General features: G+C 48.5%; 1 protein-coding gene across 3 annotated transcripts in view; it reads right to left on the reverse strand.

Annotated features, from left to right (window-relative positions):
- The window catches only part of LOC135908902 (uncharacterized), a 636,710-nt gene that overhangs the window by 316,630 nt on the left and 306,206 nt on the right, over positions 1-13,874 (reverse strand). The window contains exon 3 of one of the 3 annotated variants that reach the window (XM_070532481.1): positions 6,312-6,380. The exons of the other annotated variants lie outside the window; for them this stretch is intronic. The gene's annotated coding sequence lies outside the window, so the exon portion shown is untranslated. The remainder of the gene's footprint in view (positions 1-6,311; positions 6,381-13,874) is intronic. 3 annotated transcript variants of the gene reach the window in all.

A 13,874-nucleotide genomic window follows, 5' to 3' on the forward strand; every position in this document is an offset into this window, starting at 1 on the left:
CGGCTGATGGTAGACTCAAACATGGAGGTAGCTGGAACCTCCTCAAGCACTTGCTCAACGAGAATGAAACAAGGACAAGCAAGAGAACAGCTATAGCTAAGTTGGTTCATCAGGAAAGCCAAGATAAAACAGAGAGGGATATCATGGATAGTCTCGCAGACAAATATCTCCCACTTAAACAACCAAACGAAGGAGAGGAGAGCCCCGAGTATACGGGAGGCATATGTGAAGAACTTGACCGGGACTTCACTGAGAGTGAAGTGAGGGCCGCTCTTCACAGTCTTAATGGTAGATCGGCGGCTGGACCTGACGGAATAACTAACAAGATATTAAGAAATCTAGATGATGCATCAATCTATTATCTAACTGAACACTTCAATGAACGTTGGAGAAAAGGGGTATACTCAGAGGAATGGAGGGTGGCCAATACTATCCTCATACCAAAGCCAGGCAAACAACTCACTCTAGACAACCTCCGTCCTATTTCCTTAACGTCATGTCTAGGCAAAGCTATGGAACATGTCATCCTAAATCGACTCACGAAATACGTTGAGCAGAACGAGATCCTCCCATACAACTTGATCGGCTTTCGTCCAGGGCTGTCAACTCAGGATGCTATGCTGCTGATCAAACATCAACTTATACAGGCTAGCCCAGCGCATACGAAAGCTCTTTTGGGATTGGATGTGGAAAAAGCTTTTGATCGTATAAACCATAAGGCAATACTTGACGTTCTCTCGGAGATGGGTTTGGGTAAGAGACTTTTTAACATGATTAAGGACTTCCTTAGAAATAGAACTGCACAACTCATGCTGGGTGAGCTTAAATCAGAAGCTAAGAATTTGGGAAATAGGGGCACTCCACAAGGGGCTGTGCTCTCACCCATGTTATTCAATTTAGCAATGTCCAAGGTTGCAAGAAATCTGGAGAAAATTGAGGGTATACGTTATGTGATATATGCCGACGACATAACCATATGGAGTGCCAAGGGCAATATAGGACAGACAGAGAACAGATTACAGGAAAGTTTATACGTTTTAGAGAACACACTGAAAGCCATGGGGTTGAAATGCTCGGCAGCCAAATCAGAACTCTTAGTCATTAAACATTGCAGAAAAGGTCGTAAATCAAGAAAGAGGTTACATTCCGGAAGATTAGCCAAGACTGTGCTTATATACTCATGAAGGATCCGCAATCAGGCTAGTTGAAAAAATCAAGGTTCTTGGGTATCACATAGACGGAAACAATACTAACTACAGAACAATACAACATATCTCGAATAAAACAGATGAAGTCATTAGGTTACTAAGGAGAATTACCAATAGACACTGAGGCCTGGGAGAAGACAGCGCTTTGAGGCTAATACATGCCTTTGCTCTCTGTCACTTCATTTACGTGGCTGGATTATTCAAATGGAAGCAGGCAGAACATAACAAACTTAATGTGATGCTCAGGAAGCTCGTTAAAGTAGCCCTAGGGATACCCAGTAACGCTGCAACCGACAAACTCATGAGTCTAGGGGTGCACAATACAATGCAAGAAATTGTGGAGGCCCAACAGCTAGCGCAACACGAAAGATTGACAAAGTCACGAGCTGGCAGGAACATATTACAGGCAATACGTGCAGAACTGAATACATCGAGGAGTCCAATAGAGGCTGAAGTAGAATTAATAACTGAAGTTAGGAGTAAGATCAGAACCAACCCTCTCCCCAGAAACATGCATCCAGAATATAATGTCGAAAGGAGAAAGGCAAGAGCTAAAGCACTCTTGAAGGAAATAGAGCAGCAGAACCAACTGGCAGCTATAGTTGATGCCGCCTGGGGGAACGGTAAAGAAGCCTATACGGCCATTGTATCAAATTATCAAGGGAAGGTGCAAGACGCTCTCACAATTTTTGCCAAGGACCCCATGGTGGCGGAACAAGCGGCAATTGCTCTAGCCATCAGGAGTAATAAGTGGGCCTTCATTTACAGTGATTCGAAATCCGCTGTAAAGTGTTTTGATAAAGGCTACGTAGCTGGAGTTGCAGCTAAACTTTTTGAAAACATTGTGATTGTGACAACTGAAATCCGATGGTTTCCTGCGCATATGGGGAAAGTGGACGAGACTCGGGTAAACCTCAATGAGGTTGCTCATGACTTGGCACGAGGACTTGCTAACCATGACAGTCACAACCGAGCCGTTCACCATCAAGCCAGGGAATCTAGAGATCATTTATTAACATACAATGATGTTACCAAACATTAGTATTTAGGACGCAGACAATTCCCATTGCCACATTCAAAACTGAACAGGGCTCAGGCAGTCTCACTGCGCTTATTGCAAACGGGTACATATCCCACACCGTACACCATTAATAAAATATATCCAGAGAGGGAGATTAAGATAGACTGCAATGATTGTAATGGCATCATTGGAATCAGATATATGCTGGCGGGGTGTCTCGCGACTCTCCCCAACCTCGTTGAAGAATGGACACAGTGGGAGAAAAGGATTCAACGCCCATTGTTTCAGGACCAACTAAGGGCAGTCCAGAGGGCCCATGATGTCGCTGAAAGGCTTGGCCTGACAGTGCCAACGTGGGAGCGGCCCGCCTTGGCTTGAGAAGTCGAGCCTCCGGACCTCAGTACAATAAAAGTTTTCACACACACACACACGTCGAGACAATATCCAGTCATTGGGTTCGCAAAAACGGAAGCGGATCGCGCCAAGGGAGAGTGACGCATCGCATTGGGTCATCCGTACAGCGACGAGTTGCTTGAATCGCTCGACCCGCTCGACGAAATTCACGCAAATGCGTTCGGGTCGGTCGAGGTCAGGCCGACTTCCGACGCGACCCGCTCGCTTCGAGTTCACGTAAACGAAGCTAGAGAAACCGCAGAGGGGCCATAATACTTAAGCCAAAAGTAAGGGCTCGTATTCTAAAACTGTTCGTAAGAGCAAACGCCCGAGCACATCCCGGGGCCGAAACCACAAAGCTTTCAGTTCGTAAGTGTCATTTGCCACTTACGAACAATTACGAACACCTTCGCTAATGCAGCATTAGGATTGCCTACCTTTTTTGCTTATGAACAAATCTAGCGCGAGAGATTTTTGTGAATACCGATCCCGATACAATACGTTAGCGAAGTCGGCCGGCGAATTATGAAGAGCAATTATGTTAACGAAAAGCTTCGTGAATCCGGCCCCAGAACGGCCGAGACAAGCAAGTACAAGGTGGTAGCCACGACCGACCCGGTACTCCCGCAGGCCTAGAAAGAACGAACGCGTCGCGTTTCATCAATGGGCAGACGTGGACGGAAGAGACGTACAGTAATCGAGGAGGCAGACCGTGAATGGGCGCGTCATTATCGTGGCCAAATGTACACAAGCGTGCGCGCACGATCCAGGCAGCAGGTGCACGCGCGGAAGGCGCCGGCGATCGCGTGTCTCCAGCGGCCACATTTCATTCGCCCGACAGCGAAATGGCCGGGCCCCGAAAACGGTCACGACGGACGGACGCACGCAACCGACGCGCCCCCTGGAGACAGCCGGCTCGGAAACGCCGGAGGCCGGGGCTGCCTGCGGTGCGTGAAAACGAGAGAGAGAGAGAGAAAAGAAGCCACGCACCGAATGAGGTTTACGGCAGCACCCAGTCGCAGTGCATGGCGAAAGCGAAGACTTAACGCAAATTGGATAGCAAGCAAATTAACAGCTATATAGTTAGACCGACGCAACGGTGTCGGGCGCTATTAGCACGTCGTGTCTTCAAGCGTGCCGCTACATGGCATGCGCACAATTTCGCCACTTGCATAGGAAGCTGCATTTGGCAAAATGACGCACTGTTAAAGGGCTGTGCGGTTTTAAAGCTTACTATCCTTTGTTATTTATTACAGACACTGCGAACCACTGCTGCGGTCCAACAGGAGAGGCCTTCAGTCGTACAAGATAACAAAAAGAACAAACGTTTACGGTACTTTAGCCCTACGTAGACTTGTCAGAAAGCTTATATACAGCGCTGGAGCGGCTGGTTACTTCTATAAAACCCAATTCCTTGAGGAAAACGAAGATAGAGAAATAAAACGCCTGCTTCAAGCACCTCTACACTTCCTGGTGTCTCCGCGCCTGTCTCCACAGAGGTGCCGTTTTTGCAGTTAGATTTAAATCGTGCTACGTAGCAGCGCAACTTGGCAGTGGCTAAACATGCGACTGCACGCTTAGCCGGCCCCAAACTGTGTGTGCGGTCAGCAATGTGCCGCACTTCAGCCTTCAGCGTTCGCGCACTTAACGAGTCTGTATAGCGTATCGCATAATTAAGCGACACAATGGCCCCACGGCAGGGCCGACGGCGAATTTCAACAGCTGCACACAGCACCGGAATATATGGCATGAGAAAGAGAGATAAACCAGATTAAAAAGAAACAAACAGAGAGAGAGAGAGAGAAAGGGGCAGTGGGCGGAGCGTGGGAAGCACGTATGTGCGGGACTTGAGGCCGCAGCAGCAAAGGCTGCAGCGCTGAGCTCTGCATCTCAATACTGAATCGGTAAGCAGCAATGGCGTCACGGCGTAGCGAACAAGCAGGTGCGCGGACGCAAGCACAAGCTCACTGCTAGCACAACGCGCGCGCTAGAACTGAACGCGAGCGATCCTCTCGCGGCGTTGCCAGATGGAATGGACGGGCACACACACACACACACACCGCCGTACAGCGCGGGCCTCATCACTCTCCATCAGCGGCTCTTCTGCATTCGTAATGAACGAGGGGTCCACCTTTATTTCCTCCCCGAGTTGAAGGGCTACCCCGCGCTACACAATGCGGAGGAAAAAAGACGACCGGCCCACGGGTCCACAGCTTCGGCTACCGCGAATCAATATTGCAGCGGCCGTGCACGGCAAGCTGCCGCTATAGGGCCACCGAGATGACGGCGGGCATTTCTCACGCTGCTCGAGGGCCTTCGCCATTCCTCAGCATTCTGTCTCTCTCTCTCTTTTTTTCTTCCCCTTTCATGCCTCGGACAAGCGAGTCTCCGCATGCACGTCTTGTGGATTCCTTCAATGTTCTAGACTGGCTCCCTCGACAACATCCGGGCAGCCAAAGGAAGTGGCGTGATTGAGGCGGAGTCGCGCGTGTGTTCACGCGGCCTGTCGTTTGGCGCATCGGTGACAATGTGAACGGCTGTGAGAGCAGGAGCGGACGAAAACAGAAGTGTATGTCGCATTTCTAAAACGCATCCTATTTGCCTCGCAGTGATCTACACAGAGATCGGAAACCCGCTGCAGACTCGGAAGAGAGAAAAAAGAAGAAATGATCAGACGGAGACGCGACCAGACCGTAGATAATTGACACGCGCCACAGTTGCGAGTTGCGAGCCAATACGGACAACCACGTGAACACATCCGCATGAAACCACTCGCGAGAAAGAGAACTGTAAGCTGAATTACTGAATTACCCATATTACTGAAGGTAACTTCCTTTGTATATGTACGCATGATTCGTAATAAAGAACTGAAACACGATCACGCGCTGTCAAACACGATCGCGCGCTGTCGCATCTGCCACGAGACAGCGTTGTCGCAGACTTTAAGGTTCAAAGCACCGCAGTTTTTATTGTGAATAGGCGAAATATTTTTTCCAGAGCCAGACGCGTCATTCACGCGAAACGTTACTTTTGTCACTGCGTCGGTTTTCACTAATCAACATGGGGCGAGGGGGTCGACACGAGAGCGTGGCCACACACGCAGTTGCACCCGCATGTTGAAGAAGAAAAAAAAAAGATTTTGTTAGAACCTGGGTTAACCGAGTGCGAGACGGTAATTTAACTGCGTAGCTACTTCGTCAGCTCGCGGAGCGACGGGGATATTCATTACACCAATGCGGGACAGCGCCTCTGAAATGTTGGGCGCAGTGCGTTGCTCCACAACGAAGATCTCTAAACGCCCCGAGCATCCATGATTCGCACGAGCTCGCTAGATGGCAGTACGGTGCTGCACATTTCCGACGACGGAGCAGCAACGTGCCCCAGAAGGACATCAATGTCGACGTTGAAGTCTTACAATCTCATTTATTTTTATTCTTAGAAATTAAGCGATCAGAAACTAACACATGCAAAATAGAAGAAATACAAGAAAATACACTCTCTATCAAATGCACAGAGTATGTTAAATGTCCGAGCAAACGAGGGAGATTTGTTTTTCAACCTGAACCCAATTAGCGGCCAGTACTGAACAACCTTGCGTTCGGTTCCGTGCTCTAACACTGCAATGGTGGTCACGCTGAACAGAAACATACAATAAAATTCTTCGGCGTGACAAGTGGAGGAAATTTTACTTGAAACACGTAGGTGTGTTCCGGGTCACGTGTTCCAGGGCACATAGAGTGGGGTGGGATGGTTCTTACCTGCGAAAAACAAAGGAAAGAGAGGAAGACAAGAATGAATATCACCACACGAATATCTCCGCATGACAGCCAGAAAACATTACGTGCACAGTGAACGAAAATTGCGGTTTACGACGAGAGTTGTTCGCCATTTAAGGTGTACATAGTCGCCGTCAAATGATTTAGAGGCGCTGTTCTCACGAAAAAAGCCGAACATCTGCCCAGTTCGTGAATGCATCTGAATGAATGAAACGCTGTGGGTGTCGCACGTACTGACCGCAACTCGCAGTCCCAGGCTATGTACATATACTGGCCTAGCGGGAATGCAGCCCTCTTCCACGTTCTGCGCACTACATTTAGAACCTGAACTTTGATCGTCGAAGGTTGCTCGACAAATAAAAAAAAACGAAAAAGAAAAACAAACAAACGCTTAGAGGAAGCCTCAAGCGCGCATTGAGACAACGAATGAGAAACGAAAACGCGCGTTTAAATTAAAGAAATGGGGCGTCCGCGGCCCCTCGATAGAAAGTCAGCAAACGTCCCGCCCAACCAGGAATAACTAAACGCACAGCGGCATCGAGAGGCTTCGCTCCCATTCATCAGGACGGCTGAAGCATACACGCGCACGACTCTTCAGCAGCCAATGCGTGCACGGCGGCCGGAACTTCGCAAGATGTTCGCATCGAGCCTGTCGGGTCGCACGCTTAGAAAGCTGTTGCAGCCGCTCATGTTGAGGCGCGCCACCGATGACAGCGCACTTGACACGGCAGGCATGCCGTCAGTAGGGATCGCGTATCCGCAGTAATAATTTGGCGCTCTTACGGATCATTTGTTCTGACACATGCGCTCACTTCAGAGAGAGAGAGAAAGGCAAAGGAAAGACAGGGAGGTTAACAGGGAGGCAAGGGGATGCGATTGGTGAACGAGAGAAAAATAACGACACACACACACACACACACACACACACACACACACACACACACACACACACACACACACACACACACACACACACACACACACACACACACACACACGCACGCACACAGGCACTGTCGCGCAGTCTGCGAAGGCGTTCCTCGTGTTACACAGTGTCACCGTCCCAATCTTCGTCACACAGTGTGTAGTCACAATTTGTCACAAAGTCTGGAGTTCAGGATCCCTCGAAACTATTGCGCTATAGTCGAAGAAGCCACCCCAGTTAGTGAAAACAACGGCCAACGTAAGCATATTTTCTTTCTTTATGTTATTATCTTTCTCGCAACGAAAACACAGGCAAGCAAGGCAAAATAGCGCCGCCTATCGCGAACAAATATTCCCAAGCTGTACGAGGCTTGCGAAATAAAAATAAATAAATAAATAAATAAATAAATAAATAAATAAATAAATAAATAAATAAATAAAACTTAACCTTCTGTTGTTTATCCTGTTTTATCATTGCCAGCAGCGTTACTGTCATGGCCGTAAACATTACTATTACTGTTACGCAAACCAATAAATGACGTGCCATTTATCATCGCGTTTGTAATCTAGTTTTCAACGCGCATTTTCTTTTACTAATTTCGTATAGCCTGTCGGGTCTCGAGGTGCCTCGCCTATTTATTTATTTATTTATTTATTTATTTATTTATTTATTTATTTATTTATTTATTTCAGTATTCTAAACGCCCGAAGGCTTTACATATAGCAGTGTTTTGTTTTGTTGTTACTTTTTTAATACGCAAGAAGCTCCAAATGTAACTTTCTTGAAGGCGGCACCATCAGTAATTGCAGCATGTGAATGAGGGAGACGCTCATATTTCCTTGCTCGCCATTCGTTGCTCTTTCGTGGTATAAAGGAATTGGAAGAAATGTTGCTACACCATATGGAAACCCTGACTATCGAGTCCGTTCACGACTGTCGCCCTTACTCAGCGTGATATTTGCTGGTGACTCATTACTACTACCACTACTACTACTACTACTACTACTACTACTACTACTACTAATAATAATAATAATAATAATAATAATAATAATAATATGTATGTTGTTGCACCTGTGGTGGTGGTGGTGGTGGTGGTTAAATGTACTGAGGCTAAATGCTATAGCTAGAGCGCGTGTCGTAATAGCTGAGTGATGAGGGTTACCGCGAGAATCCGATATGCATATCATACATGATATATATAATATGATATATACAGTCTTTTGCTTTTGTGAAATCATTTGTGAGGGCACGGGGATTGAGGAACTTGAGCATAGTACTGCCAAAGCGCGCCAACAAGAAACTGCAGGACGAGAAGACGACCAGGGCACCACCAGAGAGCTCTACCTCAACACACAACTCCCCGCTGCTCCCCCTTCCCCTGCGCCCTTACACATGGCGCCCATTGTGCCGTTTATAGGAAGGGTGTCTGCGGCAACGAACTTCACCGCATGGGACACTGCAGGAGTGTCCAGGTGACATGTTTTGTAACTGATGGCCCTTGCGTCACAACTGATGTTGCATCTCAAGTTCAAGTGTCCGCAGGTGGTACGAACATATACCTTTGATGTGGAGGCGTGTAGCACGCGATCAAGCTCGAGGCGGGGGTGGTTGATGTTAAGTCCCTAAAAAAAAAAAGACTGTCCGTGTTCGTCGTTTTGTTTCTAGTCGTCGCTTTCGTTGCAGCTTACACCGTTGTCGCTGAGCAGCTAGATGTTGCTAATGTGCGAGGCAAGTGGAAAACAAGACAAGCCGAGCCACTCACGAAGTGTACACGCAGCGCGCCTTGTGGCCGTGACATTGCTTGGCGCGAGGAGAAACCAGACAGGGGGGAGAGCAGGGCACGACAAGTCCGTTACTTGTCAACTGTACCCTTCCTTCTCCAACCCTTTCCCGTGTTGCTTCTCCCTTCCTCCGTTTCCCGCCTACTTTAGTTTTACCGAAGGTACGCAGCAGTACCAAGTGGGACAAAACCACTGCGCTTGTAACTAGGCACCTCAGTGGAAAAAAAAAAGAACGATCTGCATTGTTCGAGCACCGAGCGATTGGCTGCTACGTAAGAATAACGAACAACAGATTCACGCTACACTACACACGAGCCCCTGAACCGCAGCCACAACTGTAGGGCTTGCACCATACAGGAAGCATAGCATTACTGCAGTCATTTTCCACGCACGTGGACTCAATACTGCATTGATTCTTGTAAATGTAGAAATAACAGGGACACAAGGCGACGCCACTGGAGTAAACAACACAAGAAAAAGCAGGGCACAAGTGCGTTACTTGTCAGCTGTACCCCTAGGCTAGCATGTACATACATACATACATACATACATACATACATACATACATACATACATACATACATACATACATACATACATACATACATACATACATACATACATACATACATACATACATACATACATACATACATACATACATACATACATACATGTGTATTGTCACACAATGACGAACATTTAGTTTCGATGCGCTGGAGCTGACAAAATAGTGGACGCACTAGAAACTTGGTACAATGTGCACGTAAATGTAATAACGACAGAGAATTGAAGAAAACCACAAAATACGCAAGAAAGGATCAATCACAATTGTAGAGGAAGCGTTGAGGCATTCGCATAGCGAAGGGAGAAATAGACAACAACAAACAAGCGATTCATTCGTGACAAAATAACCACGAACTAAAGTAAGATTGAAGCGACAAATGTACCGACGTTCCAGGCGGCTTATTAGCACCGCGGAAAAGTGAGCATTGTAATGTGCTAACTGGAACATACGCGCATCTCGACATCTATATTTTGAAGAGTTACTTCTTAAAACTGGTGCTAAGTACATGATCTCTGCTAAGTAGTTATTCTGCTTAATTAGTGTTCGGTTTCAGCATCGCAATCAGGAAGTGCGCTCTAGAATCGTTAACCACGAAGTTAGAATGGAGAAATGTCGTTATTAACCGATATTACTCTTCAATTCGTTTTGCAAATACAGGTTCTGCTTCTTTAGGCAGTCCAGCTGATGTGACACGATCGCGATATCCACCAAGCCAGATATTTACGTAATTCCACGAAAATACGTCACCCAGCGTATATAAATTCGTGTCGGAACGGAACACGGAAAAAAAGCGATCTAACAAAGTAGAGGAAGAAATAAAAGGTTGCTTCGAGAATTTCGTTTCTCATCGCATTTATTATTAGGATATTTCGATTCATGCACGTTTAATTTTTTTCTTTGTCGTTGGTTCTCCTTGTCGCAGAGTAATCACGACACGGAAACAAGCTGTCCACATTCCTCGTTCCACGCCGACGAGGCAGCCAGGGCGACGGGGATTTCATTTCCTTTTCGCCAGGTGCGCAGCTCTCCGGGCCCGGGCGCTGCGGAGGCGAGCGCAGCAGCAGCAGCAGCAGGTCGATCGCGCGGGGTCAACTGTCAATCCCTGCTCCCACGTGGGTCTTTCCCGCTCGCCCCGGCAGCGCTATACGCCGCGGCCATTCGTGCAGATCCCCCCGAGAACCATCCTCGTGCGTTATTCATGCGCGCATGTTCGCTCTTCGACTTGGATTCCCTCCGATCGTTCCCGCTTTCCTCCTCCTTTTTTTTTCTTTTCCCCAATCTCGCCCAACATTCGCACGTGCTCCGAGTCGGGTCGGACGCCCCCTTTCAAAATCGCTGCGCGGTGCACCGCGAGCGGGCGTCCTTCCGTTCGCGAGACAAGCGGAAATGTCGAGATGGCGGCCGCAGATCTCCACGTCGTTCCTCGACGGGGCCGTCAACGAAGAAGCGCTCGTCATTTCCGCGCGGCCGACGTTTGGCGATAACGCCGAGCTTTAATTGACGCGCCGCGCGCCGGCCTTCTTTCGTATTAATAGAAAAGTCGGGCCAGTCGGTGGCTAGTAGCGAAGGCAAACTGGAATTACGATGATTTGGACATTCCGGGCGTGACGCTTGCGTACACCGCATTCCTTACAAACTTGCACACAGTCATACCATGCACACAGTGTGGAGCACATATTGTACACTCAGGACACCTCGAACGTTCCGTTAGATACCTTCAAAGCGGGTGAAGTGCGTCCATAACGCGATTGCATTAAAAAGCCGAGACAACATACATTCACGAAAATCGTGCAGCTGCCCGTGCCGTTTATGCCGATAGCGAATTGGAACGCAGAAGTTTGAATAATAGTTCCACCCACTCTTGACCAATCGGGCACTAAGACCGTTGTTACGTCATAACTTCGCAAGAAAAAGAAATCGAAGAGATAAGCTATGAACCCTACCAGACAGAGCGCATCTATGCAATTTCGTTTCATCCGCTCGCTATGTTGCGTTTGAGGAGTCTGACGGCACACCGCCTGGCGAGGTTCAAGCACGATTGAACTGTTTTGGGGACACTGACCAAATGAAATCAGAAAATTATTTACGCTTCGGTTTCGCCGCACAACTCTCGTTCACAGATGCCACGGAAAGTGTCAGCGCAAGATCTCTATAGTATTCCGGGCTAAGGCGGTGAAACAATGTTCACAATCAACTCGCTCACAATGAACGAGAACAAAAAAAAAACTAAAACTACAGTGCACCGGAACGATCGCGGAGAGGATAAATAAAAGTGTCAGACTATGCGATACGGCGGGTTAAAAACATCACTTGGCAACGATGCAGCAAAAATCTGCATCCATGTCTCATAACAAAACGCAGAGTAGTGTCCTCGTCAAAGAAAGGGCAGCAAGTTGCCGGTATTTCCACCTTCCACGCCTTGTCCCTCCTCCGAGGCAGTATAAGGGAGCATTTTGACTTGTTGCTTCACGCGCTCACTTCGGTGTCTATTTCCGAACCTCCAAACACGAACGCTGCAAGCGCAATCTTTTCATACGACTGGTTCGTCACTTTCGAAGGGAAAGACATGCATTACGCAAGCCCTCAGTCGAAAACTGCGCGTCAAGACAACAGAGGAGGCCTGCGGAATGGACGCGAGTATAGGCAGCCTCGGCAGAAGCCCGCCACCTGGAAGCAAATCCCAGAGGAAGTCGTCCTTCAACGGGAGGCGCCGGCTAATGCCGGTCGCACTTCCTTCCTCCTCCCGCCAGGATGAGAACCGGAAGGACGTACGGACAGGAAAACGGAGAGCGCCCTTCTTCCATGTTTGCCCCGTAGGAGAGGCGAAGAGAACAACAGAAGACGAAAGAAGGCGGGCGTTAAAACAGTGCCTTCGCTCGGGCACCCGCGCCAAATGAATGCAGCGGGATAAGGCGACCTACTGTGGCGTCAATTAAACGTTCAACTCCACGGCGCTATCAGCACGAGCGACAGATAGCGCGCGTACAGTCGACGCCCGACGAGAGGGTCTAAACAAGACGAGCCCGGGGCACGCGGCACCGGCTTGTCCGTCAGCCGCACGCCCCCCCTCCCCCCCCCCCCCTCCCCCCCTCCGCGAGAGGAACGGTATCGCCACTTCGATTCGCAGGCGAGAAGCGAAGAAAAAAAAAAAAACGGGACGAGCGCGCCTTGGGTGGCTGGAAGAAAGGGGCGGCGAGCGAGGAACACCGGCGCGACAACATCGTTCCAGGGCTTCCTTCCGGAAAGGAAGTTTGCGCGCCACTTGGTCCCGGAAGTCGAACATTCCGGGTGCACCGCCAACGTTGGCTCCGCGACAACCACTGCAAGCTTCCGCTTGTGGCCCTGTTTATTATTTTTGTCTTCTTCTCTATCATGCGCACCAAGCAGGGTTTTCCTCGCAATATGTGGCCGTGAATTGGAAGGAAAGCGTGGAGAAGCTTTGCATATACGATGTCGGCGCGTACTCAACTTTTCCTCGCCTCCGCTGGCGAGGTGGCGATGGAGGTCACGTGACCTGCTTCTCCGACTGCTATCTCTGAGCGCTGCGGACGAGGACAAGTAAGCGGGCGCCGCTTTCGCACAGTCTTCCTTCCTCCCGTAAGAGATTCGCGCGCACCTTCAGACTTTCTAATCTCTGAGCCGCCAACGCATTTCGCTCAGACTTGCAATCGTCGGCAAACCTCGCATGTGTAAGCAGCACGCGCTCAAGAAAGGTGCCCCAATCAGCGGAAATGTGAAGTGCAGGGAGAAAACAGATTGCGTTTTACTTCTCGGCAGAAATAACCATAAGGAATGGTAATCTGCAAACGCATTAAAGGACTCAAAAATGTGCTGCGCAAGCAAAAATGTCAAAGATCCGTAATGGTACCGCACCGTAGCTTTGGTAAAACACTTTATAGACATTTCCACAAAAAACTAAACCTGGCTAAAATGGTCCCACGGAAATCGTGCTGCTTTGCAAATGTAGTAAAAGTAAAGCTGAAAAATAGAATGTCATGTAGAAAATAAAATGGCAAAAAATGTCAGAAAGAATGTAGACGGCCAACAATGAAATATGTGGAAGCAAGTGTACGCAAATATACAGAGAGAAGCAAGGAAAGGCAGGGTGTTTAACCAGACGTACGTTCTATATGCTACCCTGTACTGGGAGGTGGGAACAAAGGGGCTACAAAAAAAGAAAGAAGGGAAAACAAAGAGAG

Source organism: Dermacentor albipictus, chromosome 1 (genome assembly GCF_038994185.2).
Source record: "Dermacentor albipictus isolate Rhodes 1998 colony chromosome 1, USDA_Dalb.pri_finalv2, whole genome shotgun sequence".
NCBI lineage: Eukaryota > Metazoa > Arthropoda > Arachnida > Ixodida > Ixodidae > Dermacentor > Dermacentor albipictus.